Raw genomic sequence first — 27,562 nt, 5'->3', positions numbered from 1 at the left:
TAACATAACAAACAAACTCTACACGCTAAATTCTCATTGCATTAAAAAAAAAAAAAAACATAGACATCACACAACAGTACAATAACAGCACAAGACATTAAACAAACACCACACCATATAATAAATAAAATAAATAAGATCAGTATAATATATATATATATATATATATATATATATATATATATATATATATATATATATATATATATATATATGCAGCTCCGTAAATAAATGTTTACAGATAGTAAACCTATAAGTGTAGCCTATACATAGTATAGTATAGTGAGAAAGGTCTGAGTGTTTGACAAAATAATGGTAATAATAACAACTTCAAGTATAACATACATGAAATAATTCATTATATATTATATTTATATACTGCAATACTTTTACAAGGTTTTTGTAGCTTAACATATTAAGATCTACAATCAAACGTGTTGATTTATGAAAATGAACTTGCTTCAGTGGTGTGCTTGTGTTGTGCTGCTGCTGCAGTGCAGGTGTTCTAAATAATGCAGTATTTTCAAATGTTATATAACATCAGACATATAAGGGCCTTGTGGACTATGCATCTTACTGTATATAAATGGGGGGAAATATAGTCAATTTTTTTTTTTTTTTGCATTGCCTTTAAAGATATATTCTATTTCCTCTTTATTGTAATTCTTTTTTAACAATCCCAAAAGAAGATTTTCTTTTCTTTTAATTGTGACACTTTTAATTACTAAAATTATCAAAATGGCTCAAAAAAAAAAAACAAACAAACAAAAAAAAAAAAAAAAAAAACAATTATAATTGAACAAACATAAAAAAAATAAAAATACAGAAATAAATACAAAAAACCACAACATACTAGTGGTAACAGTTCACATGAATGTTCCCTTTGTTAAAGGGATAGTTCACACAAAAATGAAAATTCTCTCATTATTTACTCACCTTAATGATATCCCAGGTGTGTATGACTTTGTTCTTCATAAGAACATATATGTCGTGTCACTTTAGAAGACATTAATTTAACAGCTGGTGTCGTATGGATAACATTTATGCTGACTGTCTGTGATTTTAGAGGACCTACTGAGCTGAGATATTTTTCTATTTTTCTTCAGATGTGTCCTGCTGAAGAAATAAAGTCATACACATCTGGGATATCATGATGGTGTGTAAATAAGAGAATTTTCATTTTTGGGTGAACTATTCCTTTAAGGGTTTAAAAAAGGGTTAATTAATTACTAATAAGTCATTTACAAATGTACTATAAATCTAAATCATTAATATGCAGTTATTACACTATAAATAAAAGGTGACTTTCATGCAATACTTGCATAGTAATGAGCATTTAAACTTAGATGTTATAAATGCTTAATAAATACACTTATCCATACTTGTAATAATCAAAACATTCATGATTTATGTCACAATACAGCAAATACAGACTATTATAGTGAGATTAAAAGAAGGGATTGTGAAATTTTGTGTTTATATTAATGCCTGTAATGTCTTAACTCTGTTATCAATTTTCTTGTTATGCTGATGTCAAAAGAATGGTGCTACTCCGAGTGCTGTGCCAACTTAACTAGTCCTAGTAACCTAAAGTCCTCTGCAAAAACACTTTTCAGCTCTTCATGCTCATTCACAGTATATATCATAAAATAAACAAACCATACTGAACTTTATGTACAGTACATAGGTTTCCAAAGTTGGCAGTCCTCAATAAATGCTTCATATGTGTCCACTTTACATTAAGGTGCATTTTCATAGGTTACTAATGTTGAATTAGTGTTATTAAGCATTCATAACATGTGAGGAAAAATGGCTCACTATTTGGCAGGGATTGCATGAAAGTAACCTTTATTATGCATGTTGTTATAAACTCATATCAATGATTTATAATGCATTTGTAAATGAATTACTACTTATTAATTAACCCCTTTATAAATCCTTAGCAAAGGGAAAATTAATGTCAAGTGTAACACAAGTACTTTCAGTGATTAACTGATGTATATGTGTTACTTTTGTTTTTATGATTAAATCCAGGCCAAAACTATTTTGAGTACTAACGTATGTTTCTGTGCACAAGTGTTAGTGTCTTAGAGCACATTGCTGTACTGTAATTTCAGTGCATGGCCTATTATATTGGTCTCTGAATGTGTGTGTTGAAGAGGTGTGGAGAGCATGGGGAGTTAAACACCCTCCATGTCTGTCCAAATGTCCCATTAGCTTCTGCTCCATCCCACATGTGCTGCTCAGAGCTTCATCATCAAACACAGCTGATGTCCAGAGACACAACAGCAACCGTTTCAGAAACATCGTACCACAGGCACTTTAGATTGTGACTAACCAAAGCAATTAGTAAGAGCATGGTGTGAAGATATGCATGAGAATTATTTTGAACAGAAGTAAACTAACATAATATAACAAAAGGGGGGCGCTTGCGGTGGGGGGTTGGAGGGCCTAGATAGTTCCTGGCTAATATGGGACAGTTGGCAACCCTACATGCAATGTGAGGCTTGATTTACAATTGATTTCAATATAGGAAACGCAAAAGGACTGACACAATGCTCCAATGAGCATAAATATACAGTATAGCATACACACATTTAAGATCAATATTTAAGTAATTTTTACAATAACTCTCCACTTCCACTTTACTTTTACATTCTTCTTTTGTTTTTGAAAATTTGTTTTCTTCATGCATATCGCCACCTACTGGGCAAGGAGGAGAATTAATGGTAAAAGACTTAAATATTATCTGTTTCTCATCCACACCTATCATATCACTTCTGAAGATATGGATTAAAACACTGGAGTCCTATGGATTACTTTTATGCTGCCTTTAAGTGCTTTTTGGAGCTTCATCGTTTTGGTCACCATTCACTTGCATTGTATGGACCTATGGACTGCAATATTCTTCTAAAAATCTTCATTTGTGTTCTGCAGAAGAAAGCCATACACATCTGGGATGGCATGAGGGTGAATAAATGATGAGAGAATTTTCATTTTGGAGGGAACTATTCCTTTAAGGCACAATATATTTTTTAAATAATTTCTTATCAATACTTTTCAGTATTCAGTAAGTGGATTATAAATACATACATTTATAATATAAATCTCTCTTGCTTTGTCCATCATCTTGGGTTCATCCTGGGATTGCCTTCCCGTGGAAGAATACATATGATGCTACTTTTTTAGCCATTCTTTTTAATTAAGCCAAAATTAGGTATCTTCATAGACAGCAAAATTAATGCACCTTCACATCTAGAGCGTGCCTATATTGTCTTAAAATGCTGCCTCCGGTAGCAGCTCACAAGGTTTTGGAACAGACGTACTGTCACTGGTGTAGCCACAGGTGGGCCTGGGTGGGCCAGAAACAACCATTGGAAATTTAGGCTCACCCATGTGTTACTGTGTCCGCTGATTATACAGTACATCTACATCAATGGTGTCAAACACACGACCAGTGGAGGAGTTCAGTCTGACCCATGGATCTGTAAGTGAAACTGTCACAGGGAAACCCAGTTAATTTTCAACTCTTACAGCTGTAATGACAACACAGACAGATACAAGAAAAAAATATGAATTGGATTTCTCAGTTGTTTCTAAGACTTTACTGAATGATTATTAGATATGATGCAATAAAACAGACTTGATGCTGCTGGAGTTTGACTGACAAGCAGACCAGTAATTACATTTATTTATTTTAGACCTTACCTCATGTAAACTTTCAGTTTTATGTCCATTATTGCAGCTTAATGTCCAAGAGCAGTGTATGTAGTGATAAGATGCATATCCTGAGGAACTGTAATTTACAAGAAGCACATGTTGACATGCTGCTGAGCGGCTGAAGGTAAATCAGGCAGCTGCTCCTGGTTCCTAATGCCTGCCGAATGCAATTCTGTCAGTGTGAATTATACAGAGATGTAACTTACAGTATAAGTGTTTTTATTTTTTTTTCTCTAAACAATGCGATTTTGACCTGGTGTGACCTAAATTCTTTATTTCCGAAAATATGGTAAACGTTAAAAAAAGGTAGCCTATATGAGTTAATTTCTCTTTGTCCACCCACCCAAAAGTTTCTGGCTACGCTACTACCCACTGTGTTACTGCTTTATCGTACCATGGTACTAAAATGGTATTTTTCAGAACTTTGTTAGCTAGTAGTCCCTGGAGGCAGTGGTCATTGCTTGTCATAGTATCATCAGATAGATTCTTCTTTATGAATAATAGATCGAGTCAGCACAGGAAGGGAAAATACCCCCCCTCCCCCCACCTGTCCACAGGTCCCCCCTGAGACCCCCGCGTCCCATTCGCTGTAACACTAACTTTCACTCACCTGCCTGCACAGGTAATCAATCTGCCTGGACATGCACCTGTAATTAGAAGGTGATAATGAATGTGTCCATCAAGATAAGACTGTTTGTGGCATTGTTGCGCAGCATCAGTGCGTCCGCTCTGCCAAGAGTCCCTCGAGTGCAGTTACAGAGCTGGTGATCATTTCATTGCTCCTGACGTTCTGATGCAGCGCAGCATGTGCCATTATTCGTGGACAATCTTCCTGTCCTCCGCAGCTCTTTCAATTTTTTCAAACTTGGAGTGTTGCATTTGGTGGCAAGACTTGGAATATAGTGCACAAGTCGTATGGATCATATTTATGATACTTTTATTATAATCTAATGGTATGTATCAAAATTCCTCAAAACATCTCATGTTTAAGAAGTAAAAAAATACAGTGATTAAGGAATAACTTCAGCCTGATCTAAAGAAAATTATATAACTGTGGCAACATTTTTGCTAAATGAAATTACATGGTTCACGCATCAACAGTTTCGAGGTGAAATGTCCTCTGCTGCTGTGTTGGGCCACTCAAAATAAACAGCAATATATTGATAATGCCACAGGTTTGAAGTGTTTACACTATCCAGGGAATTTACACTTTCCATACATAATTGTACATATTAAGCTGAGACAGGAGGAAGTATTTATATAAAATTACACACTTCAGTCGATCAAGACTTTTCCCTCTGATGCTCGACTGCAGGTAGAAAAAACAGTCCGTTAATTGATAAAACTCCTCCTTCAGGAAATTTAGGTTATTTTTTCTATTCAAATTTTCTGTGTTTTCTCTATCTTCAGTGATTCTACTGGGGTCATGTTGTGTTTATAAATAGAGTTTGATGGTAATTGAAGTGATAATGCGTGACCAGAGCTGGTGTGATTTTTTTAGAGCGTCCGAGAGTATGTGCGCTTGCGGCTTTATTGAGATCTCAATCTCCTGCACAGAAACTGAAGCATAAAGAATTGTTTGGTCTCACATGGATCCTGCAGACAGAGTTCAGGCATTTCTTTAGTCCGAACTGCAATCTGAGTGAGTTTTTCTCCACTTTCACTATTAGACCTTCACTAACCACTTCTTTCCATTTTTTTAATAATATATATATATATATATATATATATGTGTGTGTGTGTGTGTGTGTGTAAAGAAAATATTATAATTTATATCATATTTAAATAATATATTTAATATCATATTAACTATTTAAACATGATCATAAAATTATATAATGTACATTTTGTCATTTATGTATTTAAATAGTAAATATACTATATATAAATACACCATATAAAATAATGTTAAATAATTGTCACTGGTTGTGGTGGAGAGGATGATGATGAAGGAGAGGTGAGAGAGGCGATGTATCTATATGCAGGCTTTAATGAAGAAGATGAAGACAAAAGACAACATGGCGTGCCATGAACAAAATCAACAAACCATCACAAGCTTTTCACAGACAAGAACAGACAAAGAATGAACAACACAGGAGGGAATTTATACACAACAGAACTAATGAGGGGATGGCAGACAGGTGAGGATGATGAGGAACAGCTGGTAGTGATAAGGGTAGTGCAATATGGGAAATGAAGTCCAGGGGGAAACTTTAAAATAAGAGTCCATGGAAAACATGAGGGAGACAGAACGTGACCCCCCCCCCTTACAAGGCGACTCCTGGTGCCTAAAGATGAAGGGGCAGGAGGAAACAGGTGACCAAAAGACAGGGGTGGAGTCAGGAGGTTTGGGGGGCGGCCTCAGGGCTGGGACAGTGTCAGGAGGCCTGGGAGGTGGCCACAGAGCTGAGACAGAGTCAAGAGGCCTGGGAGACTGAGTCATGAGAGGCAGAACCAAGGAAGGTGGAGTCATAGAAGACACTGGGGGTGGAGCCGTGGAAGGTGGATCCGTAGAAGACATTGGGGGCGGACCCATGGAAGCCGGAGCCGTGGAAGGTGGAGCCGTGAGAGGTTTGAGGGACGGAGCCATGGAATGCAGAGCTGGGGAAGGCGGAGTCATGGAAGGTGGAGCCGTGAGAGGCTCGAGGGGCGGAACTGGGGATCCTAGTGCCCGGAGCATAGCCTAAGGCTCGAATGACCAGGGCGGAGCCGGAGGCTCGGATGACCGAGGCAGTGCCGACGGCTCGGAGGACCGAGGCGGAGCCATGGGAAATTTAGGACTGAGGCGGAGCCGGATGGAAGGAGGTCCCTGGTGAAGCCGAAGGCAGAGCCAGGTGACCAACTGACCAAGGTGGAGCTGGAGAGATGAGGGACCCCGGTGATGCCGATAGGCTGACGACCCACAATGGAGACAAGGAGACGTAGAGTGGAGGTGATGAAGAGGGATCGGAGGGCCAAGGCAGAGTCCAGCATTTGGAGGGCCAAGGCGGAGTCCAGGGTTCGGAGGGCCAAGATGAAGTCGGAGGGTCGACGGATCCCCTTGTTTGTGGAGTCAACTGTGCCGATGGTCTAGCCGGTGACTTGAGGGGAACCAGCTGAACAGAGGGAAGAGGAGGAGGAGCGAATGTCTTAAGTGGAGCCAGCGGAGGAGGAAGGGATAGGGCACAGGACAGAACCAGGGTGTCCAATATGCTGGCTGGAACCAGCGGAGGGTGAAGGGTAGTCAGGGTGGGGATCACAGTGGGAATAAAGTCCAGGTTTACCAACTTGGCGAGAGCTGGGTCTGGGACAGATGGGGCTACAGGCTCTGATTCTGGGACAGATGAGGCTACAGGCTCTGGGACGGTCAAGGCTACAGGCTCTCGCTCTGGGACGGTCGAGGCTACAGGCTCTCGCTCTGGGACGGTCGAGGCTACAGGCTCTGGGATGGTAAACGTGGCAGGCATGGGCACTGGCTCGTTAACCATGGCAGGCATGGGCACTGGCTCGTTAACCGTGGCAGGCAACGAGGGAGGAGCCGTGGAAGGCTGGAGGGCATCCATTGAGGGAGGTTATTCAAGATCCTCATCCTCCGTACCCAGAGAGAATGGTGAGCTGCTGAGTTTCAGAGCCTCCTCAATGTAATTGTCGAGCGTCCAGTGAGGACCCATCGGAGGCATCAGCTCCTTCAGTGCACTACTCAGACCAGCCCAGAAGAAATTCTCCAGAGCATGGTCATCATAGTTCACCAAATTTGCTAGATGGAGAAAATCACGAACGTGATCCTCAACTGGACGCTCCCCCTGTTTGAGGAGGTTGATACGTACAGCCGCTAGATACATCCTTGTCGGTCAGTTCTTCTGTCACAAGTTGTGGTGGAGAGGATGATGATGAAGGAGAGGCGAGAGAGGCGATGTATCTATATGCAGGCTTTAATGAAGAAGATGAAGACAAAAGACAACGTGGTGTGCCATGAACAAAATCAACAAACCATCACAAGCTTTACACGGACAAGAACTGACAAAGAATGAACAACACAGGAGGGTATTTATACACAACAGAACTAATGAGGGGATGGCAGACAGGTGAGGACGATGACGAACAGCTGGTAGTGATAAGGGCAGTGCACTATGGGAAATGGTGTCCAGGGGGAAACTTCAAAATAAGAGTCCATGGAAAACATGAGGGAGACAGAACGTGACAATAATAATGTTTACATAATATATTTAATATCTTAATAAATAAAATCACATATTATATTATTATATTTAACTATTATAAAAGATATACAACTATAATAAATAATATTATACTATTAGATATACAGTAATAATACTATTTTTGTTACATATTATATTTTAATATTATATGAATTTCTATATTTATCTAATATTAAAATAGATAAAAAAAAATAATGTTTAAAATATGTATTTAAAAGTTTACAGTATCAAAAGTATTACACAAATGAGTTTGTATATTTCTGAATACAGGGCAATGCTTCCTGCTGTATTAGTGACCTGTACAATTGCTTTCATTTGACAAGGACAGAAATAAATGGCTTTAATAGCACTAATAAATTGAGAAGACTGAAAGTCTTCAAATATAGAATTCATTGAAGGTAAGCAGACCAAGTACGCAAGTATCAAATCATGATGAATTATAAAGCATATAAAGCATGTATTGCAGTGAAAAGCCTGAGAAATTTTTAAAACAAAATGTAAAATGAGGATAGAAAGAATTTCAAAGTGGAAAGATGTGGGACACAAGTTTATTTGGTTTATTTTTTATATTCCTCTGCCAGGCTGAATGGCTCTACAAATTCCAAACAAATAAGGTTGCTGTGCTTTGATACGACACAGCTCCCAGTGATGTTTTGAACCTGTTTTCATTTCCTGATGACTCAGCAAGAGCTTTTTAAACTGCCACCATATAAATCTTAGTACAAAACATGTTTGATTAGGACATTTGGTCAAATAGGCCACATTAAAACGTCTTTATGAGTCACAATAGAACTCCATATGCAATGAAACTAGGCCAGATACCAATGCCGACTTCACATCCTACACATAACTGCATTTATTATATATTTAATGCCGCACACACAACCCAACAGAACCGCAGTGCTTTGAGAACAGTTCATCATCATGTTGGCATCATGTAATCAAATAAGCTCATGGTGGGCAGCGGTTGCCAGGTGTTTGGTAGGAGCCCAATTACACACTAGCAGGCAGTAAATGGCACTCATTTGGATGGAGAGGCTTAAGCACTTTGTGTGATGGCTCCCACGCTGATGTAGATGGCGTAATTACACTTCACACTAAGTGTCTTAATAAGATGTGTGTTTGTGTACAGTATACACACACACTGCCTACATTCATGCTCACCGTAATGAGCGTCTGCGTGTTTGATTATTTACCCTGGAACATTATAGTACATTCCCAACCAGAGGTACACTAACCCCTGGGGGTAGTTAAGTAGATTCCTGGGGGGACTTAGAAAGACTCAGATTTTAGTTTGTTCAGCGATAAAGCAATAACTTTAGGAGGCTTCACATCTCCAGTTACTATTCATTGCATTGCATGGAAAAAGAAAGGACAGGGCATTTTCTAAAATTCTTCAACATTTGTTTTCTGCAAAAGAAAGTGAGACTTTACATAAATGCCCCCCATTGTTAAGGGTTTATAAAGTAGTATATTGATGACTAATAATTAATTTACAAATGCATTATAAATAATTGATATGCATTAATAACAACATGCAATGCTTTCATGCAATACCTGGAAAATAGTTTACATAACATGTTATAAATGGTTAATAACAACTGTATAATTTCAGTATCCTATTAAAATGTATCTTAATGTAAGGTGGGCAAATATGAAAAATGTATAAATGTATATGAAACTGAGTTTGGTTTAATGCACATCAGGCATTATTATATGATATCTGCCGTGAATGAAAATGAAGAGCTGAAAAGTGTTTATGCAGAGGACTTTAGGTAACTAGGACTAGGTAAGTTGGGACAAGCAGTAACACCATTCTTTTGACATCAACGTGGCAAGAAAAGAGACAACACAAGTGAGTCAAGACATTACAGTCATGAATAGAAACACTAAATGACATAATCCCTCTTTTTATTATAAATATATTTTTGTTGCATTGTGACATAAATCATGAATTCAGACATTTAATGTTTTTAATTAACATAAGTATGAATAAATGTATTTATTAAGCATTTATGACATGTAAGTATTCATGTTGTTACAGCTGCATATTAGGGCGGCTCAACAATGGTGAAAATGATAATCATGATTATTTAGCTCAAAATAAAACTACAAACTAGTTACTCGAGTTACTCTGTAGGGTGTTCACACTTTAATCCTGTTTAAAAGATCAATTTTTTAAAATTAGTATTATTATTATTGCAATATACAATAGTAATACATTTCTTCATATTTGTTTAGAAATTTGTAATGGCCAAAAATATTTAGAATTATGCAAATGTGCAACTGAAGTAAATCTGAAGTGCTTTAAATATAATGTGGTTAGTGCACGAACCAGACAAAGCAGAGCCGTTCTGTATATAACACATAATGGAATTCATGTATATCGAGCACAGAACCGCTCTGAGACTGTCGAAACACCATATCACCAGACTTATATATGTTAGGAGTATGTGTTAAACACTACAGATCAGGGCGAAGCACATATGAGTCACACGATACACGTAAACACGTGGCTCTGTATTTCAGAGTGTGCTCGAAAGTGAAATAGTGATTGGTCAGTGGCGAACTTCTGAAGAGAGCCTGATAGAACAAGTGAGGTGATTTTGTCAGTCATTCAAAGACACAACCCATGAAAAAAATGAAAATGAACAACAATTTGCAACTTTACCTGGCTCTAATTTCTGCTTGTTAGCTCACTAATACCATATAGACAGTTATTTTATATTAACCGTGAGAGGCTGAAACCGTGATCACGGTTAAATATGATTAATTGTGCAGCCCATCTGCATATTACTCATTTATAATGCATTTGTGTATGACTTATTGGTCATTAATGAACCCCTTTATAAGCCCTTAACAAAGGGAACTTTAATCTAAAGTGTTACCAAGAAAGTAATTAGAAACTATCTGAGGGTGATTTAGTGATGGCAGAACTTTTGGATGCTCCTTTAAAATAATTATATTTTTGTACTTAATGCCTTAACCCACTTCCAGTATAACAGGGACATATTTTTGGTTTGCTGTTGAAAGGGGTGTTCGAAGATGAAGAGATACTGGAGCATTTCTGATTTATTGGCTATACGGGGTACAGAAGACGAAAAGAAGTTGGAAAACACTGTTCGTGTTTAGTGCACATTGTGTACATAAAAGGTGTATAGGTGGATGACAGATCATGTGACCATTGATTTCACATGTAACATGCCTGCAATCAGAGAAGGAACAAGAAAAACCTTCCATTGCGGCTCATCAAGGAAGATGCCTCCACTACAATGACAATTTATTGAGAAGAAAGCCATGGATTCACACAATTAAAGTCCGGCTCACTCCGGACAAAAGAAAGTAACAACAGACAACACAAAAGCACAAACAATGGCTTTTGTAAAGCTTTTTGGTGTTCATTTGAAGGAATATTCCAGGTTCAATACAAGTTAAGCTTAATTAAATGACAGCATTTGTGGCATGATGTTAATTACCACAAAAATTAATTCAGACATTTCTCTCCTTTAAAAATAAATAAATAAATAAATAAATCTTGGTTATAGTGAGGCATTTACAATCGAAGTGAATGTGGCCAATCCATAAACATTAAAATACTGTTTCAAAAGTAAAGCCATAAGATATACTGTACTAAACAATATGTGTGTTAACAGGATTTTAGTGTGATAAAATCATTTATAAACCTTTTCTGTGTAAAGTTATATCCAATTTTACAACTTTGTTGCAATGATGATGCAATGCTGTAAACCCCAAACCCCTAAAATAACTGTAAAAATGACAATTTAAAGAACTTTACAGCTCAAATAATACATGAGTTTTATCAGAAGAATTAATGTAAATGCTTTTATAAAATTATAAGCTTCACATTTCTGCCTTTAAACTCTTCAAAAATTGGCCCCATTCACTTCCATTGAAAGTGCCTCACTGTAACCAAGATTTGTTTATTTTTTTTATTTTTATTATAATTGTTTTAATATAAGGGAGGACAAGTAGAAATAATTTTTTGTCATAATCAGCACTGACCTTGTTTACACCTGGTTAGTTAGATGCGTTTCAGGTGATCTGACCACAAGTGGTCAGCCTTAAAAACAGGTCTAAATGGGGTCTAAAACGTTTTGTAATCAGATCACATAAAACACATATGAAGGTAATCAAAAACACCTGTGACCACATTGAATTTGAGGTGTAAATAGAATTCGTCCTGAATGTTTCCTGGACAGCAGCAAAGCGCTGTCAATCATCTGCTGTGCTAAAACAAGAGTGTAAACTTTGCCGATTAAGAGCGGCTTTAAAAGGAAATGACCTTCTGATCAGAAAATTTGAAAAAGCGTATATATATATACAAGCACAAGTACTTCATGGATCTTCTTCAGTCTGTCTGATATCAACATGCAGTGAAACTTATGAGAAGCACACACATCTGAAGCTCAGGTTTATATAGAAAATCCACTAAAATAACGGACAGTTTTGCTTGAAAATTTGCCCTTGTGCCTAAATTTAAATTTCAGCTGCATCTGGGTGAAACAGCGAGCAGGTTTTTGCCACGCCTTTTTTTTTTTTCTGACTTGGTTGCACTTTAATATCATGCAGTAACTCAGTAACATAGTGATTGATGTATGACGTCATGAAATCAGAGATCCTCCCCTCAAAATATGAACACAAGTGGTCACAGGAAATGCTTTTAGCGACTAGGTGTAAACAGCGATGTGTCTCGCCTGACCACAAGTCAACTGATCATCCTAGATGCATCTTAATACCAGGTGAAAAAAATCTGGGTCATTATGCCACAAATGCTTTTGATTGAGCTTAATTTGTCTTAAACCAGAAATATTCATTTAACTACAGAGAACATTTTAGCTCTGTTCCTTGCGAGCAGGTTCGTTGTCTACTGCAGACACCTTCTAAGGCAGTTTTCTAACTGAAATAGAACTTAAGTGCTCTATATAGGCAGCAGCTCTGCATGCCACTTAAATAGCACTTCTCATATAAAGCACATGGGATGTGAAAATAGCATGATGATAGCAAATTGCTAAGCTAATGATGTAATTTTCTGATAAGCATAAAAATGAAGAATTATGTTGCTGCCTATGTTTTGGAAAAGCCTTTGCATTGGAAGCATGCCAATGATGCCTTAAAGTGTTGTCTAGGTAGGCAGTTCACTAGGTTATGGAACAGAGCTCTAGTGTAATTCCACCCATCATCAGTATTATTTACTGTTAAACATTTAACTTTAGCACTGGTACTAATACATTTAACAATTTAATGCAGTAAACGAGGAACAACAGTTTGAAACCCTTCGATCATAATATAATTTCACAACATCATTAGGAACTGTCCAGCTCTTGAGCGCTCATAATTAGTTTATTAATAAACAGCTCAGCTAACTCTAAAGTCACTCTTTTAAAGAAGAGCACATAAAGCGAGTATGTTCTCTCTGTCTCTCTCTAATGGACAAAAACAGCGGTGTAATTCAATCACCCGCCCACAGGCAGTCACTGCTGGATAACTACATCAGCGTTAAGCATCTTGATTTTATCAGAATTATAGAAAATGACAAGTGAACTTAACATGAACCGGAGAGTCCGGGTGGAATCCCAGTATTGGCATTTCTTATTCTAGCCTGGATGGTGCAGGAAAATCAATCGCATTTTCCACACCAGCTCAAGCTCCATCACTGCAGCTGTTGCCTCTCATGCTGCCCATTTCTTCATTTAAAACAAAACAAAACTGATGACTACAAAATGAGGGCAAAAATTTTAATATGTTGCTAAAAAATTGAGAGTGTTTGCACATGAGAAAAAAAAGAGGTGGATGTGTGTGTAGATTACTCATTGACGTCATGAATGTGCTGTGCTCTATCTGCAGGCAATGAAAATAAAAAGCAAATGGCATGAATATGTAACTGAAAGTCTCACAGCAAAACAGACTTTGAAATTAGAAGAGACAAGAGGAAAGGACAAGAGAAAAGCTGACATGAGAAGAGACACAAGGAGACGAGATGAGGAAAACAAGAGACGAAAGGAGGACAGACAATACAAGATGAGGAGAGGCAAGACAAGACGAGATAAGGAGAGGAGAGAAAAGGTGAGACGAGAAGAGGAGAGACAAGATGAGATGAGGTGAGGAAAGTTGAGATAAGACGAGCCGAGGAGAGGAGAGACGAGATGCGACGAGACAAAGATAAAAGAGATGAGAAGAGGCAAGGCGAGACAAGACAAGACAAGACAAGGAGAGACGAGGAGAGAGATGAGACAAAGATAGAAGATATGAGAAAAATGAGGAGAAAAGAGACAAAAGGAGATGAAAGGAGAAGAAAGATGATGCAAAGAGGATATGAGAGACAAGATGAGACAAGGAAAGGGAGAGACAAGGGAGAGTTGAGCAAAACAAAATGAGGAGCGGAGAAATGAAATGAGGAGAGACAAGATGAAGAGAGATGAGACAAGATGAGATGAAGAGTGACAAGATGAATAAAGAAGAGAAGAGGAGAGACCAGACAAAAAGAGAAGAGATGAAGAGAGATGATACAAGACAAGGAGAGGAGAGATGAGACAAGGAGAGATGAGATGAGGTGAGGAGAGATAAGACGGATAGGATTATGCACGAGATGAGCTGGAACAAGGAGAGGAGAGAGGAGGAGAGGTGAGACAAGACAAGAAAATACTAAGAGAGACAAGATGATGAGATGTGAGACAAGACAAGATGTGAGAGGAGATGTGAGATGAGTAAAGAAGAGAAGAGGAGAAACAAGACAGAGAGAAGAGATGAGGAAAGGAGAGACAAGACAAGGAGAGGGGGCCAAGAAAAGAGGAGGCAAGACAGGAAGGATGATACGAGATGAGGAGATGAGAGACCAGACTAGATGACATGAGACAAAGAGAGGAGAGATGAGACAGAGAGGAGAGTAAAAGCAAGGTGAGATGAGACGAGGAGAGACAAGTGGTGGTGAAAAAATGAGGAGAGACGAGATGAAGTGAGACAAGATTTAATAAGAGAGGAGAGACAAGGCAAAGAGAGGAGAGACGAGGAGAGGTGAGACAAGACAATATGAGGAGAGAAGAGATGAAGAGATGTGAGGCGAGACGAGGAGAGACAAGACAACTGAGGAAAGGCGAAGCAAGACAAGATGAGATGAGAAGAGATGAGAGGAGAGAAGAGGAGAGACAAGATTAGACAAGGAGAGGAGAGACAAGAGGAGGAGGGGAGAGACAAGGCGAGACAAAATAAGACAAGATGAGATGAGAAAAGGGATAAGATCAAATAAGATGAGAGAGGAGAGATGAGATGAACAGAGGTGAGACGAGACAAGATGAAAAGAGAGAAGAGGAGAGATGAAACAAGATGAAGAGAGGCAAGATGAGACAAGACTTAAAGAAAGAGGAGAGACAAGATGAGACAAGAGACAAGACGACATGAGAAGAGTAGAGAATGAAAGGAAAAGGAAAGGAAAGCTGTGTCTGCAATGGGTTTATAACAGCAGGTTCTGGTCACTGTGCTTCTATTCAGCTATAATAGAATGCTATAAATAAGACAAATCAGCATGTAAACAACCTTTTTTTTTTCTCAAACACTATAGTTTAAAACTCGCTCTCATGATCCACCTTGCTCTCTCCTCTTTTTTTGTATTTCTATCCTATTTTATATTCTAAGCTACAGTATGTCTCTCTGAACGCTCTTCTCTTCTTTTGCTTACTTTTGGTTTTTCTATTTTTCCAACTTTTAGGTTTGACAGCCTATCAGAGCACAACAGAGCTCTTTCCTCACATCACCTCCAAACATCTCTCTCTCTCTCTCTCTCTCTCTCCCAGCCCCCACATCTCTTTCATCTCCCCATCCCCCCATCACCAGGGCTTTTGTTCCTCAGCTCACAAAACATAAACAAAGAAATATCACCCACTCACAACAACACACACAGCAAAGGACTGTAACACAGAAGCAAACACAAACACAGAACTGCCCTTATCATGATTTCTATTGGTTCCAGCAGTGACCTGCTAAATCTGTTGTTGGTGTCGAGCCACCCTGGAGCTGCTGTGGGTCAGTGGGACAGATCAGTGTGTGTGTGTGTGTGTGTGTGTGTGTGTGTGTGTGTGTATGATAGAGAGAGAGAGAGAGAGAGAGAGAGAGAGAAACATTTTCAGGATTGGTTGATGATGGTGTCTGATGACAGGAGATGATCTATAGTACATGTGTCAGTGTGCATGATGTTCAAAATCTGATGTACACGCACTATGTACAGGAGTCATTCTCCAGAAACTGTTGTTTTTCTAACATTATTTCATTTGACAAGGTTACGGCTGAAATCATATTTTCTAACCTCATGCTCAAAGTACCAGAGCCATTTCTGCCACAGATATTGAGGGTCCACACCTCCCCCTAATATTCAGATTATTGGTCAACAAATGTGGATACCCCTTATATAATCTTTAATATGTGGTTACAGCCTTGCAGAGCATTAATAAATATATATATAAATAAGGTCTTTGGATGTTATTGGTGAATTTAAATTATTTCAGTATCTACTGTCTCTGGATGCTCGGTAACAAGGTAAATAGTAAATAAACAAATATTTCTAGTTGCTTTTGTAATCTAAAGACATAATATGTGAGGAACAAACATGAGTCAAAATCACTTTGGTGTAAAGTCTGACCTGTCATTGCAAAGACAGGTAATCATTGGCTGATACATCAAAAGGTCAGCGGCAACAAGGTCAAAGTTGTCAACAGGGTCAAATTGTTTGGACTTTGAGCACTGCATTACAATGCTTGACGGAAGTGCAATAAGGTGCCGGGGGCAATGATGATGCTTCATTCTGCTGACTGATGCTGATCCCGTGTCATGTGGAAGCCCCTTAAGCCTAACCTTACAGTGCTACATAATTTCAACCCCATCACAGTAAGTTTGGAATTTATTAGTAATTCGAAAAGACAACTGAGTAAATTCTGTTAGTATCAATCAGTTTCATCATGCCTTGTAATAATTCTCACATCTATACATTTGTATTTCAAAACAGGGTTTGTGCCAACCCTGTTATATTCCCAAGTGTCTTCGGAACGTTTGAATGTTAAAGGATTGAAGATCAGGGCAAAAATCAAGCATAGCGTTAGTTCAGGCAGGTCACGTTAGACAAGCTTGCAATCAGCTGACGTGTAACTGATCATGACATTTACAAATACAATTCAGTCTCCAATCAAAGCGGTCTTTTTTAAGTTATCCCTTCATTCATTCTATCAGCTGCTTTTTCATTGCATGGATGCAAGCTACACTTAACACCCTCCTCCATCCCCAGCTCCACTTGTCGTATTACAAGTTTGCATTTAGAAAATTAGTTATCTCAACATCTGTCCTGTTATTCTGTGCTCTTTGAAATTTGTTTTTCGCACCATTCTGACTAAACTTTAGAGACTGTTGTGTGTGAAAATCCCAGGAGATCAGCAGTTACAGAATTACTCAAACCAGCCCATCTGGCACCAAAATATTCTTTTATTCGCTGCTCTCCTCGCTCCTTCCATGATTGGCTGCATTGATAGGTGGACAATAAAGAAAAGCTGTTTACCCAGAAGTCAATAAAGTATTAATTCCAATATTAGTATTCATTTGACGGAAGTGGTCCTGACTGAAATGGCCAATAACGGCTTTGCCACACCACATTATGTACTATCAGTATTCTTGTGCTTTGTGTAGGAACAATGTATTTTTTTCTGTAAAAACAAATATATATATATATATATATATATATATATATATATATATATATATATATATATATATATATATATATGCCGCAAGCGCGATTATGGGGGTCCAAGCACATATGGCCAGAACATGTGAGAAAAAGGACAGAGTAGATCATGTGGAATCTGTAGACACAGCTGTTTTTGTGAAAAACTTATTTTCACCACAGTTGCACAAATAGGATTTCATTAAGGCATACAGCCCAGCATCAAACAGAATGATAATAGAAGTAGAAGAAGAACCAGAAGAACCAGAAGAATCACAAGAAGAAAACATTGCTAAACTCTTTTTGCTTCTATCAGCATTTTACTAGAGCAATAGGAAAGTCAAAGAGGATTTAGAAGGAATACAATTTAATACAAATTTGGTAGTACATGCTGGGTTAATCATATATATAAGATATCGTGGATAGCTAGACCACTTTAAATGTGAACAAATAATGCAATGCTATGTTGTCAATTCTTTGCTGTTCATGTAGTTAAAAAGTTACGTTTTCAACAAAATAATGCAATTAGTCATAATGAGCCACATTCAAAATCATATGAGTCTGTCAAAAATATATCCCAAATTTGGTGTGAATCTGACAAAGGACGAGTTTGGCAAATGGTTTTGAAATTACATATTTAACAAGCACATGTGAATGCTGGGGTTCAGGTATCCACAAAGTTTTGGCCATATAATCAATACTGCTATAAAAAATGTTGGCCCTCTAACATGGATCATTGGCTCTTTGAAGCTTCAAATCTCGTGTCAAATATTTTCAAATGGTTTTAAAGGTAATAGTCACAGATATTTAATGTTTTGTATGTTTTTTGTGTTTATATACTGCATTAAAAATGCCTGCAAGTATGCACTCATTGCAATAAATGTCTTCTGAAACCATTTCTGTGTTTTATGTAAATCTCTTGAACCAAACTGTCATTTGGTCCACCTGACATCATACTTGCTTGTACACACTGCAAAAAGTGTGTATGTATTTTCATGTTTTAAAGACTATCATGACATCCATTTGAAATTTCATACACAGTGGAATAAATATAAATATATAAATATATGTATATATGGTATAAATATACCATATATTAAATGCTAACAAATGACACAAAAAGTGGCATCTATAATATTTACATTAGGCTTATTGTAATTTACTCATTTTAGCCCTTACAAGGATTTTCTTGTCCTGTAGCTTTAAACATGCTGATCATAATAAAGGCGATTTTAGACGTAAAAAACGTAATTGTTTAAAGGCGCTCTGGAAGCACGTTGTCCTGTCACAAACCTGGTTTAGCTGAACGGTCGGTTTCATTTCAGACACATGAAGTTCACTTTGCTTCATTCTTGTTTTCTGCAATGTGTGTTAGCGAAAGATGCCAGCATCTATATTGCTGCTCACTGTATTTTTCTGCTGCTGCCTACTGTCGTTAAAATAACCGCATCTGCAAATCTGCACGTGACGCCACATCTAACAACGTGTGCTGAGCGTGAAAGGGTATAAATGAAGCGTGTTCTGTAATAGAGAAAAATATTCAAGGATACAGCACTGAAAGATCAGTGCTATCTATGCCCAAGCGCATGCGATATACACAGCTCTGTTTTTTTGTCGCGCTGATCACTTGAAGTGCAGAAATGGAGAGATGGGTCAGACAATGTCATGATGTCTCACGGTCCGAATGGAACCCAGCCGAGGTTTTGGTGACCACTGATATAAACCATAACCCTTTTTATTTATTTATTTATGTGACATCCGTGACTATTTATCAAAACAGACATTTTAAAATATTTTATTGTGCGACTGTTGAGCACAGAATCGATGTACTGCTATTTTCATGCTTTTATTTTTTTTATAATACTTTTTGCTTGTGATTTAAGCAACACGATAATCGTGAAGTAACACACTTATGTAATGACTGATGTATAAATTAAAAAAAATCAGAGACCCTCTGCTTCAAATCTGAACACAATTGGTCAAAAGAAACATATTACCTTATGTTTATGTTATTGGTGCCTTTTAAAAGAATAGTTCAGCCAAAAATGAAAATTCTCTCGTCATTTACTCAACCGTTCCTTTGGTGCGATCCGCAACTGCTGTGCACACAATGATAAATGCATCAGTCCGGTTCACGAATGTATTAATCTTCAGTTCATTTAATTAATTGTTCAGAAAAACTCACAAACAGTTGTCATTTTGAGTCATTCTAGCAAATTCTTTACTGAATCCGACAGAATGGTTAAATATGATCTGACTCTGATTAAAAAAAAACAACAAAAAAAAAAACAGCAAGTTATCATTACTTTCCTAAGATGTCCAACTTGAAATGAACAGAGATAAGTATGTGCACTTGAGGTATGTGAGACTTAGTTAAGAAACATAAAAACATAGTTAAGAGCTTAAAAACATGTTGATGCAATTACAAGTAACTGCTCTCATTAAGTGCCGAATTAACGCTGTTTTCTCATTTCTTCTTGAGAGAACCGTCTTTGTCCTGTGTCCCCACATACAAGGAAGCGGTTATCACGCCGACACCGAGATGAGCCATCGCACTCGCACCCTGGATCTGAAAGCATACATTGCAGCTGATGGCCAAATATTTCGGGCCATAATAAATATAAATAATATGATAAATGTTTCTCAGAGGATTGATGGTATATTCACTGTTCTCTTACAAAGTTATTCATGTTTAATTGTAGGTCAATTTAATATTTATATGACCTCAGCTGCAAGTTTAAAGTTAATCCATAACTGAGATTTAAATCAGAGTTTAAAGTAATGGAGCAACAGGATTAAAGTTAATTCAGATTTACTGTGAAAGGATCAAAAGGATGATTTAAATGTAACCCTGATTATTTCTAAACAAAGTTTAAAGTTTGGTGGAACATAATTATCAGATAAACCTTGACTTAATCTAAATTCAAGATTAATCCTGGTTGGTGCAACCCACCCTTAGTCTACATTTAATTACTCTGAAGACCCTTTGAATGATTTATAGTTATGTGGCTCCCTCCTGTGGAGAACAGTACTGCCTTTTATGCCTACGAAGGCCTTAATTCCTTATGTTACAGCCATTGATGAAAATTAGCATGTTACCTCAGACTTTTCTTTTGTGCATGTATACTAAGTTTTGTAAAGTTTAAAATATGTGCTCACAAGATATGGGTCACTTAGTCATAATAGGCCATACCCAAAAACCTATCAGCTAATATCTTCTGAAGGATTTACCATATAAAAATTATTTTAATATTTTTGTCAGGAATGTCTGTAGATAATGTATACAAAGTTTCGAGCGAATCGGGCAAACAGCTTAGGACGAGTTCAAAAAAGCATGTTTTTTTAAAAAAAATCTAAATGGTAAAAAGTTTTGTTGTGGAAATAGAAATTCATGTGACCACATGATTTGGAGGCACTGATGGATTCACAGAAATAAAATAAAAAATGTAAATTTTTATCATATAAGGTCCTGGAGTTAATTCAGCTGCTTTGATCACAGTTGCACAATTAGATTTTTCATAAATTATAGTGCCCCCTAGCTTAAAAAATTTACAAACTTGGCATGTTACCTCAGAGTGTTCTCTTGACTATGTGTACAAAGTTTTGATAAGTTTGAAAATTGCACTCACAAGATACAGGCCAATTAGTCATTATATGCCATGCCCCAAAACATATTTGCTTATATCTTCGGAACTATAAGACATATCAAAATTATTTTGATAACTGTTTGTCAGGAGGGTCTGTAAATGACGTATACCAAGTTTAGTGAGAATCAGGCAAACAGCCTAGGACGAGTTTGAAAAAGTAGGCTTTTAGAATAAATCAAAATGGGAGAAAATGTTACTTGCAGAAATGGAAATTCAAATGACCATATGATTTGGGAGCACTGGTGGATTCAGAGAAGCTAAAATGTTATTGCAGCCTATATGGTTCCAGAGGTATTAGCAAAAACACGAATTTGCTAATTATATTGCTAATTATATTACATTCTGTTGACTGTGTATCGAGTCTGGTTACGTTTTGAGTTTGCGTTGAGTAGATATTGATCAATTACTCAAAATGCATTAAACCAAAGGAATTTTATCGTTAATATCTTCGGAACGATTTGATGTATCAAACTTCTTTTGATAATTGTTTTCAGCGGGGTCTGTAGATGATATATACCAAATTTCGTGCCGATTGGACTAACGGTCTAGGAGTTAGAAAAAGTAGGTTTTTCAAAAAATTCAAAATGGCGGAATAAAAAATATAGATGGAAATGAAATCAAAGAAATACATTTTGTAGGGCTTGAAGGAATCAGAGGAAATAAAAATGTATTCTAGACCTTACGGTTGCAGAGATATGAGCCAAAACATAAAAGTGTTTATTATAGTGCCACCTAGGGTCAGATAGGTGTGCATTTGTGTGCCTGAGTAGTGGGGGGGATTTGGGACCATCCTGCCAAGCTTTGTGTCTCCACGACTTACGGTCTCTGACACCCAGACACATTTAATGAAAAAAAAAAAAGAAGATAAAGAAGAAAATCAGTACAAATACAATAGGGTTCCAGCAGCTTCACTGCTTGGCCCCCTAATAATAAGAAAATCAGTACAAACACAACAGGGCTCCAGCACCTTTGGTGCTTGGATCCCTAAAAAAAAAAACAAACAAAAAAAAAAAACGGAGAGAGACACCAGTGATCATCCGCCACATATTACTGAGTCCGATCAGGAGAAAATAAGAAATGCACCTGCACACCCATAAAGCTTATAAGAAATGTATGGTTTGACATTCAGCTATGTTTTCCACGTAGGGGTAAATGTGTTTTTTGCTTTATGGCAAGATGAGGCAAGACGATTTGAATTGTAATAAGATAAACATTATCTAACATTGCTTCATTGCTCAGAACACGCACAAGAGGCCATCAACCATCGCTGATTGAGGTGCTAAATGCAGACTGTTTTATGAAATGCAGCCTTTTGCTGTTTAATAATTGCACAAGGCCATATCGCAGATTCATTCTTAATTCTTAATTAATCGTGCAGACTTAATGGACACCATAACAATGTCTCAGAGGACAATGTCTGCAGGTTTCAGAGCGTTTTGGATGGCTTTCCCCTCATCATGTAAGTGCCACGTTTACAACTTTAACGTCTGTAACAAAAGAGATGTCACATCTGCATGCCGGTTTCCCCTCATTAATGTGAAAATGACAAAGAATAGAAATTAAATATTACATGTTCTTAGAAGTGCCAACCCTTCTACAATATGTGGATGTTCCCTATCTGTCACTCACTCGATGTTGGTGTCGATGTAGTAACACTAGGGGTCAATCTTTGGAGCCCGAGACACCTCTGGTCTTTGATAAAAGGCCAATGAAAATTGGCAAGTGGTATTTGCATGCCACTCCCCCGAATATACGGGTATAAAAGGAGCTGGTATGCAACCACTCATTCAGATTTTCTCTTCGGAGCCGAACGGTCATGCTCACTGAGCTGAATACTACTGTTCATTCACCTCTGCTGGATCTGACGGCACATTTCTGCAGCTTCTTCCTCCTCTGCACTGGTGCACTGCAGAGAACGCCCCTGGGCGCTTCGGCAGTAAAACTAGAGAGTATATTTTCTGAAAGAGCATTTTTCCCCTCTAAAAGAGTATATATTTCTCTAAAAGAGCGCACACACGGAACGTCTTTTTAAAGACGCGTCTTTTTAAAGATGCTTTTCTGATTGTGTGTTATTCCTGGTTGTGCTCGTTATCTCTTGCCTTCTAATGGTCACGATCACTGTCTTTCGTATCTGGGCACTGCTCACGCGGAGACAGTGTTCGTGGATGGTCATGTTCTCATTGCGAGAATATGTCCATGACAACGTTGCGGTCGCGGCTCGCCTTCGTAAGAAAGCGAGCCACCCCAGAGGCTCCCGCCTCGGTCCTTTTATCCACGGGTTTGAGGCCAGCGCGGCTAGCACTGGGGGCGATTTGGGGACCCCAATGGGACCGCCTCCGCCGGGTATCCCCCGGGACCTCCCATTCCCCAGCACGCTCGTCTGCCCCGATCGGGCTTCCGGGTGAGTCCACCAGCTCGTCTCACGGCAAGTTCGACCTTTTATTCGGAGCCCGCGAAAGTGATGAGCTCTCGAGTGCAGCATCGGAGAGAGGGCTCGTCCAGTCGGAAGCCTCAGCTGGGCTCCTCCCTTCGGGGTCGATCGCCCAGTCACAGGCTGACGTGGAGATGACGACATGCTTTCCTGGGCAGCCGCGAGCGTCAGTTAGAGTGGATTTCACCGCTCTTCCCTGAACCCTCACGGCTCGGTGATTGGTTCCTGGGCTTGCGGCGCCGCTCAAAGCCACACCCTGCCCCCGTTCCTTTCTTCCCGAAAGTGCACGAAGACGAAGGTCGCAGGAGGAACTTTTTACTGCCCGGTCCCGATCTTTTCAGTTTCCCCACTCTCACTACCCTCGATGGTGGAGCGGCCAAGGGTTATTCGGCAATCCCCCGGTGGATAAAGGCGCTCGCGGTGCACCTATGCCCGCAGAGCGCCGCCACCTGGCGCGGGTGCCCAAAGCCCCCGTCCAAGGCCTGTAGGTTTACGTCGTCTCTGACGGCCAAGGCCTACGGTGCCGCTGGACAAGCCGCCTCCGCCCTGCACGCCATGGCTCTCCTACAAGTCTCCTACACTCCAGCGGCGGTTTCCCGCCCTGAGCGCCCAGCTGTGGCACAAATCCGCCCCCGATGTGACAGTCTCCACGGGTCACGAGGACAGGCCTCTTCCTCCCCGTCCCAGGCTGTTCCGGGGGTGGTCACAAGGAGCCAGGTAAGTGCTTCGATGTCCTCGGACTCAGCACGGCCACGACGTGGTGTGGCACCTCGAGCTCCGCCCCGCTGCGAGGCCCCACCTGCTGGTACATCTGATGACGTTGTCCCTTTGGTCCCCCTTGCGCGGAACTTGGATGCATGGCTTGCGCCTTCCAATCCGTCATGAGGGCTGGTCCGGACCATCCGACTCGGCTGCGTGATTCACTTTGCCGGGCATCCGCCCAGGTTCAGCGGTGTCCACTTCACTTTGGTGAAAGACGAAAATGCTGCTACCTTGCGTGGAGATCGCTACCCTCCTACGGAAGGACGCGATAGAACCTGTCCCTCCAGCCGAGATGAAGAAAGGGTTTTACAACCCCTACTTCATTGTACCGAAAAAAGGCGGTGGGTTGCGGCCAATCTTGGACCTGCGAGTACTGAACCGGGCTTTACACAGACTACCGTTCAAGATGCTGACACAAAGACGCATTCTAGCGAGCGTCCGGCATCAAGATTGGTTCACGGCGGTAGACCTGAAGGATGCATACTTTCATGTCTCGATCCTTCCTCGACACAGTCCCTTCCTGCGGTTCGCGTTCGAGGGTCAGGCGTATCAGTACAAAGTCCTCCCTTTCGGCCTGTCCCTGTCTCCTCGCGTCTTTACGAAGATCGCAGAGGCTGCCCTTGCCCCGTTAAGGGAGGTGGGCATTCGCATTCTCAACTATCTCGACGACTGGCTAATCTTAGCTCACTCTCGAGACGTGTTGTGCGCACACAGGGACCTTGTGCTCTCACACCTCAACTGACTAGGGCTTCAGGTCAACTGGGAAAAGAACAAGCTCCTCCCGGTTCAGAGCATCTCTTTTCTCGGTTTGGAGTTGGACTCGGTCTCCTTGACGGCACGCCTTATGAACGATCGCGCCCAGTCGGTGCTGGCCTGTTTGAAGGCGTTCAAACAGAAAACAGCGGTTCCACTGAAACTTTTTCAGAGGCTCCTGGGGCATATGGCATTCTTGGCAGTGGCCACCCCGGTCGGGTTGATGCATATGAGGACGCTTCAGCACTGTCTCCAGACTCGAGTCCCGAGACGGGCATGGCGCCACGGGACACCGCGTGGCCATTACGTCAGTCTGTCACCGTCTTTTCAGCCCTTGGACCGACCTCTCGTTTCTACGAGCAGGTGTTCCTCTAGAACTGGTCCCCAGGCGCGTCGTGGTCACAACAGATGCCTCCAAAATGGGCTGGGGTGCCGTTTGCAACGGGCATGCTGCCACCGGCCTCTGGACGGGTCCGCGGCTGTGTTGGCACATCAACTGCTTTGAGTTGTTGGCAATTCTGCTCGCCCTGCGGAGGTTTCGGCCGTTGATCCAGGGCAAGCACGTGTTAGTTCAGACAGACAACACGACAATGGTAGCATATGTCAACCGCCAAGGTGGTTTGCGCTCTCATTGTATGTCACAACTCACCCGCTGTCTCCTCCTCTGGAGTCAGCAGCACCTCAAGTCGCTGCAAGCCACTCACATCCCGCTGCAAGCCACTCACATCCCCGAGGTTACCCTCAGAAGTCTCCACCTTCAGGTGGTCCAGCTGATTTGGATTCGATTCGACAGGCACAGGTGCACCTGTTTGCCTCCCAAGAATCCTCCCCACTGCCCGCTCTGGTACGCCCTGATCGAGGCCTCCCTCGGCATAGACGTGCTGGCACACAGCTGGCCCCCTGGCATTCGCAAATATGCATTTTCCCCCAGTGAGCCTGCTTGCACAGACCCTGTGCAAGGTCAGGGAGGACGAGGAGAAGGTCGTCCTGGTAAGCACCCTACTGGCCCGCCCAGACGTGGTGCTCCTCGCGACAGCTCCCCCTTGGCAAAATTCCCCTGAGGAAGGACCTTCTTTCTCAGGGAAGGGGCACCATCCGGCACCCGTGCCCAGACCTCTGGAATCTCCATGTCTGGCCCCTGGATGGGGCGCAGAAGACCTGACTGCGCTCACTTCCATCAAGAGAGTAGGTGACCTGCAAGCGTTCTCTGTCAGCGAAACGTGCCTGGAGTTCGGTCTAGGTTACTCTTACGTGATCTTGAGACCCTGACCAGGCTATGTGCCCAAGGTTCCCACCACCGCTTTAGGGACTAGGTGGTGAACCTGCAAGTGCTGCCCCAGGAGGAGGTAGACCCAGCCCTGTCGTCGCTGTGTCCGGTGCGTGCTTTACGCATCTATTTGGATTGCACGCAGAGCTTTAGAATCTCTGAGCAGCTCTTTGTCTGCTTTTGGTGCACAGCGGAAAGGAAGCGCTGTCTCCAAGCAGAGGATCGCCCACTGGCTCGTTGACGCCATAACTATGGCATATCTCGCCCAAAACATGCCGCCCCCGGTAGGGCTACGAGCCCATTCTACCCATGGTGTAGCAGCTTCCTGGGCCTTGGCCAGGGGTGCCTCTCTAACAGACATTTGCAGAGCAGCGGGCTGGGCAACACCCAACACCATTGCAAGGTTCTACAACCTCCGGGTGGAACCGGTTTCGTCCCAGGTAGTGGCACGCAACAAGCGGATAAGCCCGGGATAGCCGGCCGGGTGTATCGCTTGCACATAGCGCCTTCCACCTCCTTTTGAGCTGAAGACGTGCGCTGTTAATTCCCAGTAGTGTTCACAAAATTTGTTCCCTGGTTGACTTCCTCTGAGCCCTGTGGCAGTCGAGTTTTCGGAGAGACTCGCTGCCGGCCCAGTACACGCGCTAACTAATAGCCCGGTTCTGGGGTAGGTGCTCCGCATGTGGCGGTTCCCTGTAAGGCTAACCCCATGCGATCTATATCTTCCGCTAATTCGTTTCCCTACTGGCAAACTGTGTCTTCCTTGGGCAGAGCCCCTCTGCCCCAGTCTCCATGTTTATAGTAACTCCTCCCCCATTGGGCAGGATCTACCTTGAAGGCTCTCCACATGGTTGGAAAGACCATGTGACAGATTCTTCCACTTAAAGATCCCCCCCTCTCTTGGGGCGAGGTGTGGTCTCTGTGGCGTCCTCCCCTTGGGAGGGACACCCCCCGACTAGACCTGGCGGCCCAGTTGGATAATCCCCCTTCTTTTTTAGAGAGTGGAAAAAGAGAAGGGGAAAAGAGGCCACGACTGGGTTAAGCCTGTCTCTAACTTTGGGT

The 27,562-nt window shown here is 40.7% G+C and overlaps 1 protein-coding gene across 1 annotated transcript in view; it reads right to left on the bottom strand.

The window, feature by feature from the left end:
• Positions 1–27,562, bottom strand: part of LOC127420722 (retinoic acid receptor beta-like) — a 220,973-nt gene that overhangs the window by 134,929 nt on the left and 58,482 nt on the right. The gene's annotated exons all lie outside the window — the stretch shown is intronic.

This window comes from Myxocyprinus asiaticus, chromosome 30 (genome assembly GCF_019703515.2).
Source record: "Myxocyprinus asiaticus isolate MX2 ecotype Aquarium Trade chromosome 30, UBuf_Myxa_2, whole genome shotgun sequence".
In the NCBI taxonomy this organism is placed as follows: domain Eukaryota; kingdom Metazoa; phylum Chordata; class Actinopteri; order Cypriniformes; family Catostomidae; genus Myxocyprinus; species Myxocyprinus asiaticus.
The sequence above is the reverse complement of the archived record's forward strand: the minus strand, read 5'-3'. Positions and strand labels throughout refer to the sequence as shown.